Source organism: Drosophila subpulchrella, unplaced genomic scaffold (assembly GCF_014743375.2).
Source record: "Drosophila subpulchrella strain 33 F10 #4 breed RU33 unplaced genomic scaffold, RU_Dsub_v1.1 Primary Assembly Seq38, whole genome shotgun sequence".
Lineage (NCBI taxonomy): Eukaryota > Metazoa > Arthropoda > Insecta > Diptera > Drosophilidae > Drosophila > Drosophila subpulchrella.
In genome coordinates, this window is record NW_023665601.1 from 1,428,663 (window position 1) to 1,443,685 (window position 15,023).

General features: G+C 40.7%; 1 protein-coding gene across 3 annotated transcripts in view; it reads right to left on the minus strand.

The window, feature by feature from the left end:
• Positions 1-15,023, minus strand: part of LOC119561858 (RNA polymerase I-specific transcription initiation factor RRN3-like) — a 136,718-nt gene that overhangs the window by 10,727 nt on the left and 110,968 nt on the right. The gene's annotated exons all lie outside the window — the stretch shown is intronic.

Below are 15,023 nucleotides of genomic sequence, written 5' to 3' on the forward strand. Positions count from 1 at the left end.
GTGATCCTGATCAAGAACATATATACTTTATGGGGTCGGAAACGCTTCCTTCTTCCTGTTACATACTTTCCGACGAATCTAGTATACCCTTTTACTCTACGAGTAACGGGTATAATGAGAGGGCCAACAAGAACTATCGCATAATCTCTGAACAAGCAGAATAACTCAGACTGTCAAATATTATTATTAGAAATGTAATTTCTTAAGTTCAAGGCTAGCTGCCTGTGCCACCAAATGTATTGCGATTTTCTAGGTTGCAAATCTGTTCATTAAAAAAAAGCGCCATTTATTTAAAAAATATATTTTCTAATACAGGAAAAATCGAAATCAAAGCAACATTTTAGGGGATTTTCTTGCCAAGCTCAAAAGATTCGGTAAAAAAAGAATACCATGCAATGGTGGCAGAAATGAAGGTACGCGAATTGAGTTTCACAAAATACAAGTCAAATTTCTTGTTTGTTTATCATAATAAAAAACCTATTTTTTAGGTTGCACCCAACAGTGCGTCGGCGGAAAAGGCATTTTCACAGGCTCGACAGCTTATTTCGGAAAAGAGTACCGCAATTGCACCTTCAAGCATCATAATTAAAATATTGATGTAATGTATTTTTAGGTCTTTAAAAATTTTTTGATAACTATAATTTAATACTTGATTTAATACTTTGCTCTATAATTTAATACTTTGCTCATTAATTAGAGCTACATGCCAAATGGAGTAAAATATAAGAACTTATTTAATGCACTTTGTTGCCACTCCATAGGGAAAATATAAAATAACACCAAATAGAATAGAGATAACTTTATTTCCATATAAACTCTGATTTTCCACTTTATTTCGCCAAGAACAAATTATAGAGTCAAATGGAAACAATTTATAAAACTGTGTTGTCGTGCCGACAGTTTTAAACATGCTAATTCTATTGCGATGAGCGACTCGATCTCGAGGTAGACTTAAAAATATCGATAGCAGGACTCATAAGTTTGAGGTGGTTTGGTGGTTTTATGAACCACCAATACATTTTGTTTGATTTCATGCATTTTTCTTACGAATTATTGCAGCACCTTTCCTAGAATAAAGCTTCTTCTTTTTGTTTCAAGCAATGGCAAAGTTTCTATGATCAAGGCTTGCTTGCAGGCATACCACTCGTGCAAGGCTCTAGCACAAATTTTATGTGAAATGAAAAAAGTTTGTCACGCCCACAAAGTGCAAAAGTTTGCGGCGATAACATTTTTTAAGACTTTGTTCATTAAGTTACCCACTCGGACTGAGGGACTTGTGAGATGGTTCCAAAGCCGTCTAGCTGGGGCGACCGAGCGGGTCGCAGGTTGCGGATAGCGGACGACCACTCTCGAGCCCAACTGTGAATAAACTGGTGGGAGAAGTCAAACACGGAATCGTGGACGGGGACCCCGGTAAATAAACAGTCCGGACAGCCAGGGTGTATCCTGCAACGAAGCAATACCGACGATGCGAATTGTTCAGCCGCATCTAAATAGTTGCTTTACACAAACCCATACCCAACACATCACCCACCTCCCCCTCCCAAAACAACATCTCACTCCAGACTACGATGTAATACGGAGCGTGCCAAGAGTCAGCCTGGCTGGGGGACCGGATCAAAAACTAGCCCAGTCTCGAACGGTGTGCTCAGGGATATGGCGACCCCCTGTTCTAACTATCGCCTTACCCGGGCATCGCGGATCTCTGCCCAGGCGGACCTTCCCCTTTTCCGCAACTCGTGGGACCAATTATGGACAACAAAACTAACGTAAAGCAAAATACAGAGACGGGAACTCTCAAAAAACCCACGAAAATGCTGAACACTGGTACCAACATCCGCACTAGCACGGTCCTGAAAGGGCCGCATTCCAAACTGGGGATGTCGGGTGGCAGAAAGCCAACCTCAAATGCCTCCGCCACGGGCGCTTCTGCGCCTAAAACAGCGGTAGGGATAGCCAAGGCGCTCAGGCCACCCGCTGGCGCAAGTAAATACACATATGCGGAAAGGCGGACTGCCGCCCAGACTCTGCACTGTCATGCTAGGAGCAACATTGCCACACCTTCGCCTGAATGGCTTCCTAACTACGGGAAGGATAAGCCCACACAAGAAGGGGCTCAGGCGGAAAGACAGCGATCCCTAGATCTACCCGGACCATCGGCGAAGAGATCCAAGATCCAGCCATCGGTCTCTTTCGCCGAGATCACCAGGAACCGAGTCTTACTCGGTCTCTTCGACAGGGGCAATCCGGAGGGCAGGATTCCCATGTAGAAGGCAGTGGTGCGAGAAAAGCCAGGTTCATCATCAAAGTGGTGGCCTGTGATAGTCAGCGGTTGGCTGACCTATACAAGCAGGCGACGAGAAAGCTCGGTGAGGTCTACGAAGGGGCGAACATTGTCGCACTAGACTGGTGTGACGTCCCCAGTAGGCCCCGAGCTCGGATTTGGCTCCCAGCGGCGATTAAGGCGCCGGAGGACATCCTCGACATGCTGCAGCAACCCGCACCTCCCCACGAAGGACTGGAAAGTCGTCAAGGTGGAGGAGCTGCAGAACTTCGGTTTTAGTGTCATACACATCAAGATATACAAGGGCGACTCCAACGCCGCTGGAAGCTCTGCTGGCAATCCAGCCGAGCAGGTGGTTGCTGAGGAGTTGGAGGCACCTGGTGGGCCGAAGGACGGCTACTCTACCGATCCTTGCTGAGCAGAGAGATGCGAGCGCTTGGGCCGGCAATCGAGGACGTGGATCTGAGTGATACAGAGGAGGCCGACGTCACTGTGGTGGAGGTTGCAGATGTAAATGTCAATAAGACTTCTGCAAATCAACCTACACCACAGTAAAGCAGCGTCTGCTGCACTATTACTTCGCCTGACCAAAGGTGGAGCCGACCTGGTCCTAGTACAGGAACCTTGGGTAGTAGGAGGCAAGGTTGCTGGATTAGGAACAAAGGAATACAAGCTTATGCTTGACCCCAAAGAAGGTAAAATAAGAGGTAAGGTAAGATATTAGCCAAAAGGCATCTTAGTATATTTCTGCTTCGCAGTTACAGCAACGGAGATAACACCGCAGTAAGCCTGGAGCTGCAAGGTGGCTCCATAAGGATACCATCGGCCTACTTGGCCTTTGAAAAGGAAAACCCCCAGATGCGCTGGTCAAAGAACTGGCAGAGGAATGCGAAAAGCTTAAGAAAGGTTTGGTAATAGGCTGACGATTGAGGCGAGTCTTCATTTGATATTATTCTAAATTCGAACCTATTCTTATGCAATAGGGGCAATGTCCTTACCTTTATAACCAAAACCTGCCAAACGTTCATAGATCTAACGTTGGTATCAGATTCACTCGTAGGCGCAGTCAAAAACTGGGCAGTCTCTGACGAGCACTCTTTTTCATACCATAGATTCATAGAAACAATGTTGTCTCTTGATTCACCCTCGCCGGCCAGTTTCGCTAACCCCAGACGAGCCGACTGACACAGGTACAAAGAAGTTCTGACGAATATCCTCCCCATGGAACCGTCAGAAAGCATCACAAACCCACAGGAGCTGGACGGAACAGTATATAAATTCACAGAGGCATGCAACACTGCCTTCAAAGTGGCATACCCCACAGGGAAACCAAGGGGAAGAAAAAAACCCCCTTGGTGGACCCAACAACTTTCAATCCTCAGAACCAACTGCAGATGCCTGTTTAACAAAGCAAAGGCGGGAAATGAGGATACTAACTGGCTGAACTACAAGTATGAACTAGCCTCTTACAAAAAGGCCATTAGAAGAGCAAAACGAACGGCATGGCAGACCTTCTGCTCTGACATAGAAAAAACAACTGATGCCGCAAGGCTCAGGAAAATACTCTCTAAGACAGCCGCGCCTTTGGGCTATATTCAAAAAGCAAATGGATCATGGTCAGACTCCAGTAAAGTGTAGTATGCATGTATCATTGTAGCGAGTACCCACTGTACCGACACCAACATTGTGTTACAGTGTACTTAAAGAAATACAAAACTGTCGGCCGCTAAACTCGTGCGGCCAGCCAAAATAAGAATGCGACTCAGAGCCCAACTTATGGGAAGTGCTAGTGTCAGCATATTCCCATGGCCTGAGTACAGACACATACAACATACACATACAACTTCTCTCGCGCTCTCGCGGCTATCAGCCAAATGCATTTGTGAGCATATACTTTTATATATACATGACGGCCGCTGCCAATGTTTGCAGGCAGCGCAGCCGCAAATAGCTAGCTGTAAGTCACTCGAATTATGACCATCAATCAATAAAGAACAAGCTTGGCCGTTGGCCACTACAACCAAATCTTTTACTTTGTTCTGAGGATAATAACACACATCAATAAATTGGATATAATTAAAACATGGCGACCGTGACAGTGATGTCGCAGCCGAAGCAAACAAAGTTTTAAATTGAAGTGCAATTAAAGTGCAACAAAAACCGAATTGTGTACACCCAACAAAAATAAGTGCACCAACAAAAAAAATTTTTGAAGAAAATGGTTATATAAAGATGTACAACAAACAAATGTTATTGGCATGATGCAAGTGCTGAGGAAAAGCTATTAAAGAAATAATCTACTTTACTGCCTGTGCGAGGACCAGCACCGGCGCCGCCTAAATCCATAGGCCAGGGACGACCATAAGAGGATAAAAAAGTGTGGGAGGCATGGCAATTCCTCCTACACCTATGTACGTTGGAAAAGTAATGAACATAAACGACGACGTTGGACTGAACCAAGCTGCTCCTGTCGAGCAAAGGGATGCACCGAGTCTAAAAGAAGCTTTAGAGGTGTATCCCAACGATGGACCACGCCCCCTCACAATAGCTGAGTACAGGGCACGTCAGCAGAAGAAGGACAAACCAAAGAAGAAGATGAGCGGCAGGAGAAGTAAACTCTTGCGACAACGGAGGTTGGCTAAGGATTTAACAACTACACAAGGCCAAACTAACAAAGATTGAGGACAAACTTCGTACTGGTGCGAAGTAACGTAACCAGGCTGCATTAATTGCCAATGCCTGAGTTACCTTTAATATTAAAATCTTACACTCAAGCCGATGCGTGAAAACGCTGCTTGAAAACTACTAGCCCCTTGTTAGGCTTTGTATTAAAATCATATGGCAGATATTTTAATTATATAGAGCGACAAATTGTAAATCTGCCATGTGAAAAATTACTATCCAAAATATTTTCTTTTCTTTCTAAATTTTTCTTTATGAATAATAGTATATCTAAATCAAAAGATTCGCCATATATACTTGGCATAAAATATAGAATTTTGGAAAACATTCCCAAAATGGGTTTTGTAGACACAAAAGTTGTCGATTCAACGTCGAACGTCGTTAATAAAGTAGAATCTAAAAATATTGATTTAGAAACAATAACAATACTGTTAATAATAATTGTAATTATAATGTCAGCAAGTGTTTTTCTAAAAATCTCTAAATTACACAATAGGTGTTTGAAGAAAAGATTCCAGAGTCGAGCAAACGACCTGGATAAAATTTAAAAAAAAAGGGATACAAAACAAAACTTGCCAGTTATAATTTCAAGAATTATTGAACGCAAAAAAAAACATTTTACTTTAAAAAAGATAGAAATAATAAAAAAATAACAAAATTTTTACAATATCTTCTATTATGGCCACAAGTATAGGTAGATAAACAAAACAAACAGAATGAATGCAGAGGCAGTTTTCAATACCTATATGAGGGATCAACATTTCAGTGAAAGAATTATCACACTGGTCTCAACGACCCCAATTACTATCTACAGGGTTGCCCATATTCGACGGACCCATGTTTTTTTTTAAAAAATCAAAGAAAAAAATAAAAATTTGGCGGTTGGCAATCTTAATCATTTAATTTGTTCCAAGTAGATTTGTTTACATCAATTTTTGAATATGATATCTTTCAAATGGCCGCCTCTGGCGTTGATGGCGTATTGTGCCCTTTTGCAGCATTTTCCATCGTTTTCGCCAACATTTCGGCCGGAATAGCGGCTATTTCTTCACGAATGTTGTCCTTGAGCTCTTCTAGGGTCCTTGGCTTGTTAACGTAAACCTTTGACTTCAAATATCCCCACAAGAAGAAGTCAGGCGGCGTCAAATCGGGCGAACGCGGTGGCCAGTCCAAATCACCACTTTTCGACATCAAACGGCCCGGAAACAATTTCTTCAGAAAATCGATTGTTATGCGATCGCCTTGGTCGACTTTTATTTGGCCTCTTCAGATTAGAAAGAGCCTCACCAGTCGTAAATTTTTCGTATAAACGCTTAATGGTGTTCTTAGAAGGCGCACTTTTCACATTTTTTAATTTTTTAAAAGCACGTTGAGTTTTCACAATTGACTTGTTCTGTTGAATGTAAATTTCAACTATTTCAGAGCGCTCGCGTGGCGTGTATTGTTCCATGGTAAAAATCTGCTTGGACTGACGCTTCAAACGCGGTATGTCATTAAGCGATCTGGCATCTCTGTCAAAAGTTATGGCGTCGTCAGATGGGTCCGTCGAATATGGGCAACCCTGTATGAGTTAGAAAATTTATATATGTCAACATATAATCTAGAAAGCTCACCATTAATACATTGCTCTAATAAACAAAAAGCGATGGTATTAAGCACCATCCCGGGTGTCCACGTGAGAACAATTGTAAGCGAAAATGACATATTAGGTAGTGCTAGAATTTCAGTGGTGTACAAGAATAATTCATATCCATATTATAATAGAATGGAGTGAATTATATAAGGATCTAAATAAATTAAAAAGCGATTTCGATAAATCATATAAATTTTTAACGCAAAATAGATCAAAACAACAAGCTACTATAAATAAACATGCAGAAATATTAGTAACTCGCTTCAAAAATGCGCGTATACTAATACATGAGCAAAGAGATCGACTAGATAAAAATCGCTGGTCTGAAGTATCAAAATTTCGGACCAGACTTCGATCAAACCTAATAACTATAAAAGAAAGGTATAACTTAAATATTTCAATACCCACCATTCTGAACACCCCTATGAAAGTAGAAACTGGGGACAAATTGGAATCATCAGATCTACCAGAAGTCGACCCAGTACAGGTAGAAGAATCTGAATTTGACAGCCCAGAAGTAGAAGAGAAAGATTTAAATAATCTCACAATTCCAGCTGTACTTTTTCAATCTGAATTATCAGATCAAGAAACAATTGATTCCGATTGCGAAATCGAACAACACCAAATAAGAACAATGACGGACGAAACTGTTGCCCAACGGGCATATTTTAAGGATATAGCAAATGCTATCCCTGAATTCAACGGACAAAAAATCAACCTTACACGATTCATAACAGCCTTGAAATTAGTAAACCTAACCAAAGGCATATTTGAAGAAATAGCAGTTGAAGTCATAAAATCAAAAATAGTTGGCTCAACCTTGTACAAAGTTCAAAACGAATCCACTATAAACGGAATTATAAAAAAATTACAAGACACAATTATCGGCGAAACATCCGATGTAGTCAAAGCAAAAATGGCTAAAACTACTCAAAAAGGAAAAACAGCTGAAAAATTTACAACTGAAGTTGACAACTTACGTAAGCTACTCGAAGCTTCGTATATTGATGAAGGATTACCCGCTGAACATGCGGACAAATCCAGCGCCAAGGAGGCTATGAACACAATGGTCAAAAATTGTGAGCATGGCCGACTCAAAACAATCCTTGATGCAGGCAACTTCTCATCAATGAATGAGGCTGTCACCAAATATATACAGTGTAGTACGGAAATGACGGGTAAGCCAACGCAATACTATTTGCCAGAAAAGGACCGGCCTATAGAGGTAACAACTTCAGAGGTAACTACCGTGGTAGAGGTAGAGGAAATGGCCGTGGTAACTACCAAAATAATGGGTATTACCAATATAACAGCTACAACAGAAATAGCGGTTACAACCAAAATAATGGTTTTAATCGAAACTATAATAACCAGACCAATAACTATATATATGAGGGATCAACATTTTAGTGAAAGAATAATCACCCTGGTCTCAACGACCCCAATTACTATCTATGAGTTAGAAAATTTATATATGTCAACATATAATCTAGAAAGCTCACCATTAATACATTGCTCTAATAAACAAAAAGCGATGGTATTAAGCACCATCCCGGGTGTCCACGTGAGAACAATTGCAAGCGAAAATGACATATTAGGTAGTGCTAGAATTTCAGTGGTGTACAAGAATAATTCATATCCATATTATAATGGAATGGAGCTAATTATATAAGGATCTAAATAAATTAAAAAGCGATTTCCATAAATCATATAAATCGTAAACGCAAAATAGATCAATACAACAAGCCACTTTAAATAAACATGCAGAAATATTAGTAACTCGCTTCAACAATGCCCGTATACTAATACATGAGCAAAGAGATCGACTAGATAAAAATCTGTGGTCTGAAGTATCAAAATTTCTGACCAGACTTCGATCAAACCTAATAACTATAAAAGGTATAACTTAAATATTTCAATACCGACCATTCTGAATAGAAGAATCTGAATTTGACAACCCAGAAGTAGAAGAGAAAGATTTAAATAATCTCACAATTCCAGCTGTACTTTTTCAATCTGAATTATCAGATCAGGAAACAACAGATTCCGATTGCGAAATCGAACAACACCAAGTAACAACAATGACTTACGAAACTGTTGCATATATTAAGGATATAGCAAATGCTATCCCTGAATTCAACGGACAAAAAATCAACCTTCAAAGATTCATAACAGCCTTGAAATTAGTAAGCCTAACCAAAGGCACATTTGAAGAAATAGCAGTTGAAGTCGTAAAATCAAAAATAGTGGGCTCAACCTTGTACAAAGTTCAAAACGAATCCACTAAAAGCGGAATTATAAGAAAATTACAAGACACAATTATCGGCGAAACATCCGATGTAGTCAAAGCAAAAATGGCTAAAACAACTCAAAAAGGAAAAACAGCTGAAAAATTCACAACTGAAGTTGACAACTTACGAAAGCTACTCGAAGCTTCATATATTGATAAAGGATTATCCGCTGAACATGCGGAAAAATTCAGCACCAAGGAGGCTATAAGAACAATGGTCAAAAATTGTGAGCATGGCCGACTCAAAACAATCCTTGAGGCAGGCAACTTCTCATCAATGAATGAGGCTGTCACCAAGTATATACAGTGTAGTATTGAAATGACGGGTAATGCCAAAGCAATACTATTTGCCAGAAAAGGACAGCCCTATAGAGGTAACAACTTCAGAAGTAACTACCGTGGTAGAGGTAGAGGAAATGTTCGTGGTAACTACCAAAATAATGGGTATTACCAATATAACGGCTACAACAGAAATGGCGGTTACAACCAAAATAATGGTTTCAATCGAAACTATAATAATAACCAGACCAATAACTATAATAGAGGTCGTGGAAATTATAGGCAAAACCACAATAACTAAAATACCAGCAATTACGGAACACACAACACAACAATAATGGCCGCTTTACCCAGCCAGTTTCGGGAAACTCGCAGACCCCTTTAGATACAATAAATTAAAAATACCAACGGTATATACCATAAACCTCAATCTCAATATCTTCGTACCATTTATTAATTCAGAAACAGGAAGGTAGCTTACGTTTCTTGTGGATACGGGAGCAAATATTTCACTTTTAAAAGAAAATGCAGATACCTTTAGCAACATACAAATAAAAAATACAATAAATATTCAAGAAATAGGCGAGGGAATCATAAAATCCAAAGGACTTGCACCAGTAGAGCTCCAAACAGACAAATATATAATTCCGTACAATTTTCATATAGTAAATAAAGATTTTGCGATTCCATGTGATGGAATAATAGGAATAGATCTTATAAAAGAATTAAACTGTCAAATAGATCTTAACCCTACAGAGGATTGGTTTATAATAAGACCAAATAATATAGACATTCATTCATTCAATTTTATCACATCAAAACAGAATACATTTGTCCGATTACTCAACACAACCAGTACCGATCAATTGATTAGTATAACAAATTTAAAATGTGAACCAATTTCCGATTATAATGTAATTCAAAACACTTCAAGTAATAGAGAGCAAAACATCATAGAAGAACTGAAGAAAAATTTTCCAATTCAATTTAAACAACAATTAACGGAACTATGTGGAAAATATACTGACGTATTCGGTTTTGAAACCGAATCAATAACAACAAACAATTTTTACAAGCAGAAATTGAGATTGAAGGACGATGAACCGATCTATATAAAAAATTATCGAAGCCCGCACAGCCAAGTTGAGGAAATTCAAAAACAAGTAGGAAAATTAATCAAAGACAATATAGTCGAGCCATCTGTATCCGAATACAACAGCCCACTTCTACTTGTCCAAAAGAAAACCCTTCCGGGTTCAAACGAAAAGAAATGGCGACTAGTAGTTGACTATCGTCAAATCAACAAAAAACTTCTGTCTGATAAATTTCCACTCCCAAGAATTGATGACATCTTGGACCAACTAGGTAGAGCAAAGTATTTCTCATGCCTTGATTTAATGTCAGGTTTCCATCAAATTGAACTAGAAGAAAATTCAAGAAACTTAACGTCGTTTTCAACGAGCAATGGCTCGTATCGTTTTACGCGATTACCTTTCGGTTTTCTGGACTTGAAGCTTCTCAAGCATTCCTCTATATGGATGATTTAATAGTCATTGGATGTTCCGAAAGACATATGCTCAAAAACCTAAAAGACATCTTTGAAATATGCAGAAAATACAACTTAAAATTACACCCACAAAAATGTTCACTTTTTATGCATGAAGTGACCTTCCTCGGTCATAAATGCACAGACAAAGGAATCTTACCAGAAGACAAGAAATATAATGTCATAAGAAACTATCCAGTCCCACATGATGCAGATAGCGCTAGACGATTTATAGCATTTTGCAATTATTATAGACGTTTCATTAAAAACTTCGTCGACTATTCACGGCACATAACTAGATTATGTAAAAAGAATGTTCCATTTGAATGGTCTTCCGAATGCCAAAAATCATTCCAATATTTAAAAGATAAACTTATAGAACTAACTTTATTACAATATCCTGATTTCCTTAAAGAATTTTGTATAATAACGGATGCAAGTAAACAAGCATGTGGAGCGGTATTAACGCAAAACCATAACGGACTCCAATTCCCGATAGCATATGCATCACGTTCATTTACAAAAGCTGAAAGCAATAAAAGCACTACAGAACAGGAACTAGCAGCTATTCATTGGGAAATTACACACTTTCGACCATATATTTATAGCAAACATTTTACAATTAAAACCGATCACAGACCACTAACATACTTATTTTCAATGGTCAATCCTAGTTCAAAACTCACGCGCGTGCGGCTCGAATTAGAGGAATACGACTTCACAGTCGAGTATCTAAAGGGAAAAGATAACTTTGTGGCAGACGCTAGCTGTACTCACTCGAATTATGACCATCAATCAACAAAGAACAAGCTTGGCCGTTGGCCACTACATTTAAATCTTTTACTTTATTCTGAGGATAATAACACACATCAATAAATTGAATATAATTAATACAAAAGAGTCCTTGGACCTGCTCCTAGACGCTCACTTCCCGGGCAGCCAACAAGCAGGCCATCCTCCTGAAAGAGGAGCAGGAGAGGGAATCGAATTAGATCCACTCCTATCAGACCGCAACATGAAATGGTCCATTCATAGTTTCAAACCATACAAATCGCCGGAACCGGACGGGATAACACCGGCTCACATCCAACAAGCAGGACAAATAGCCATAAACTGGTTGAAAAAAATCTTCCAATCCATCCTGGCGGTAGGAGAACTACCAACAGCGTGGCTAGAAACAAAGGCGGTTAAGAGCTTTGAAAGAATGATAAGCCTACACATAAGGGCCACCATAGACCCGACACAAATATCAGAGGCACAACACGCTTATACCAAAGGTAAGTCAACCGAATCGGCGCTACACTTGGTGGTAAGCAGTATCGAGAAATCACTCAGCATCAAGGAATACACACTGATCGTCTTCCTGGACATAGAGGGAGCCTTCAATAACGTCTGTAGAAGCTGCAGGAATGAAGAAGAACAGGAAACGGTAGAACACCTTCTCTGCTTGTGCCCAGCTCTTTGAAGATTCAGACTGAGACACTTAGGAAACCCCTTCATCAACGATCTTACCGAAATATCGGAAATTAATCTTAAAAACATAAGTGCTTTTATGAAATCTTCCGAGTGGAAGACATGCTGATTAACCTAACATAGGCTTGAAACATATAAGATTGGGGACCCTAGAAAAGGAAAAACGAGATCATGCGGTATCACAATGAACCTACAGAGGTCTAAGCGTTCTTACCTAACCTAACCAAACCTACCCGCTGTCTGAACCCACCTTGTTGTTTACATTCTTATACATTGTTGGGGCGGTGCGGCTTGATCGATGGAAATAGTTGAAGCCCCAAGACTGAATGGTACCCAAAAAACACGGGAGTACTTTTGGGAATTTAACGCGACGAGCGTAGGTGTTTATTAGTACACTTTGAAACATTAACTGCCTAAGCCTAACTTAACTTAAGCGCTCCAGAGCAGAGCGGATACTTAGGGGAGAGATGGAGAGGGAGAGCGGACGGCAGTGCGAGCGCGCGAGATGTAGACATCTGGATAAAACTGCCGCTCGACACTGCCTCCTGAAATTAAACGCCCTTTTGACGTGAACATTCTCCCCCCCCCCCCCCCCCCCCTTGCGAGGACACCCGTAGCAAGAACCTCAGGATAGTAGGCTCAGGAATACGTTGGAAGTGTAGATCGGTCGTCCGTATGTAGGAGACTGTGGTGGTCCTTTCCACACTTGTGGCAGTGATGACCACTACGGCAGGAGTCCTTGGTATGATTGTGAGCCAAGCAATTGGAGCAGTACTTCTGGATATGTACTTCCTGGAGCCGATTCTGGGGGCTTAGCCGTAGAAAGTGGTGGCACTTCCGTAGAGGATGGATCTTTTGGCAGACTCGGCATTGGTAGGATTTAATACCTCGAGTACGTCTGCCATCCAAGGATGGGTATGGAACCCAATACTCGGATGGAGTATTCTTAGGAGGGACTTTTTGTACGGAAACTTGCGCTGAATAGGACGAAATGATGTGTGGAACTGAGGCGGTTACTGGCCTTGGAGGGTCGGATGGAATCGTCGGAGTAGTAGGGCCGCTGTTTCGATGCAGCAATGTGTGATGCCGATCTTGGCAAGTAAGACAGTTGTGAGCGCTTGTGCAATCCCGGAATTAATGGCTACTTGCAAAGCAATTGGAGCACTACTGCTTCCTTTGAATATAGGCTAGGCGATCGTCTACCGTCATCTGTAGGAAGCGTGGACATATACGCACGGGGTGGTTCTTCTTGGAACACAGATCGCAGCCCTTGGGTATCGGAACTAACCTTGTGTTGAAGGAATTTATTTTTGGGAATTCTGCCACTCGATTTGTGTCTTTGGACTGGACGTGGTGGAAATTGGCAGATCGGAAGCTATCGACGGCCTCAAGAGTTCGATGGCGCTCTGTCAAATATGAATCAAGCTCAAGCCACGTAGGAATTTCGGCTTTATTTTGAATGGATTGCTCCTATAATGAGAGAGTGAGCTTTGGTAGTTTTGTCGAGCACATATAAACCAGGATAGGGTCCCAATTCTCAATATTAACACCGGAAAATTTTAAGGAAGTTAAGCAACCTTGAAAAGTGCGTTGAAGTTCCTTTAAGGCTGCTCCCGACTCCTGTGCTATGGATTGCACATTGAAAAGTGTTTTCAGGTGACTGTTCACCTGCAATCGCTTATTTTCGAAACGCTCAGTTAGGTTATTCCAACCTGAGCGAAAGTCATCATTGGTGAGTGGGGATCTTGAAACTATGGAAGGAGCTTCGCCACTTGTTTTTGAATTTAAGTGGAATAATTTTTCAACGGGCGTTAGACTCGGATTGTCTATGTATATTGCCGTGAAAAGGTCCCGGAAAATCGGCCAGCGAAGATAGTCGCCAGAGAAAACATCTGTGTCGATAGGAGGGAGCCGACAGCCATAAGACGTGGAGTTTTGGGACGGAGTTACTGGAGCTTGAGGTATTTGGGAGGAGCCTTTTTGGATTTGTTCCATCAGCTGCGCGGCAAATATTTCGTAAGTGGAGTACGTTTGGTAATACTTGGACTTTAGTATGGATTTTGTGTCTGCGGCGCTCTCGCCTGCAGATATAATGCTGTCGGAGCATATGTCGTATGCTGCCTTTACCGTTTGCCACAAGGAATTGAGGTGATCGCGACGGATGTTACAGGCGGATAACGTTGGTGTAGGAGCACCTGGAGCGTTCACAGTGGCCTCAAAGTGGATCAGACAGTCAGCTGTGGCCATAAATCGGGTTAAAGCGGATTTTACTGATGTTGCCATGACGTTAAATAATTTAGAATTTTAATTCAGATGTAAGGAAACGGATTGGAATCAAATTGGAATTTAGGAACCAATTAAGATTGTAAATATATACGGTCACACTGTCGGATAGGCAATAAATATTTATTATATCGGATGGTCGGACTTATGTAAGGAATTACGGACTTAAATATTGTTTGTTTGAAAGGAACACTTTTTGTGAGCTCTTGACCCACTGTGCACTGGCGATATACGTATGTATGCACACTGTACATATGTACATATGTGGGGTGCGAATAGCGGAATAACGTTGCGGGAATTGGAAAGACTTCGCTTATGTTTGTATGTCGGTGCGTTTGTTTGTCACCTGCACAACTAAATTGCAAACGATTTGCTGGAGTAAATTTGTGGATATTGTCACTTTGTTTTTAATTTTAGAAATAGTTTAGCCGTATTTGTAGGTCGAGAAAAGTAGTTGGAGTGGACTGTATTAGAAAAAAGTAGTTCGAGTGGACTGTATTAGATTGTTTTTGTAAATATACACATGCAGCTGGAACACAGTAAAAAATAAAGA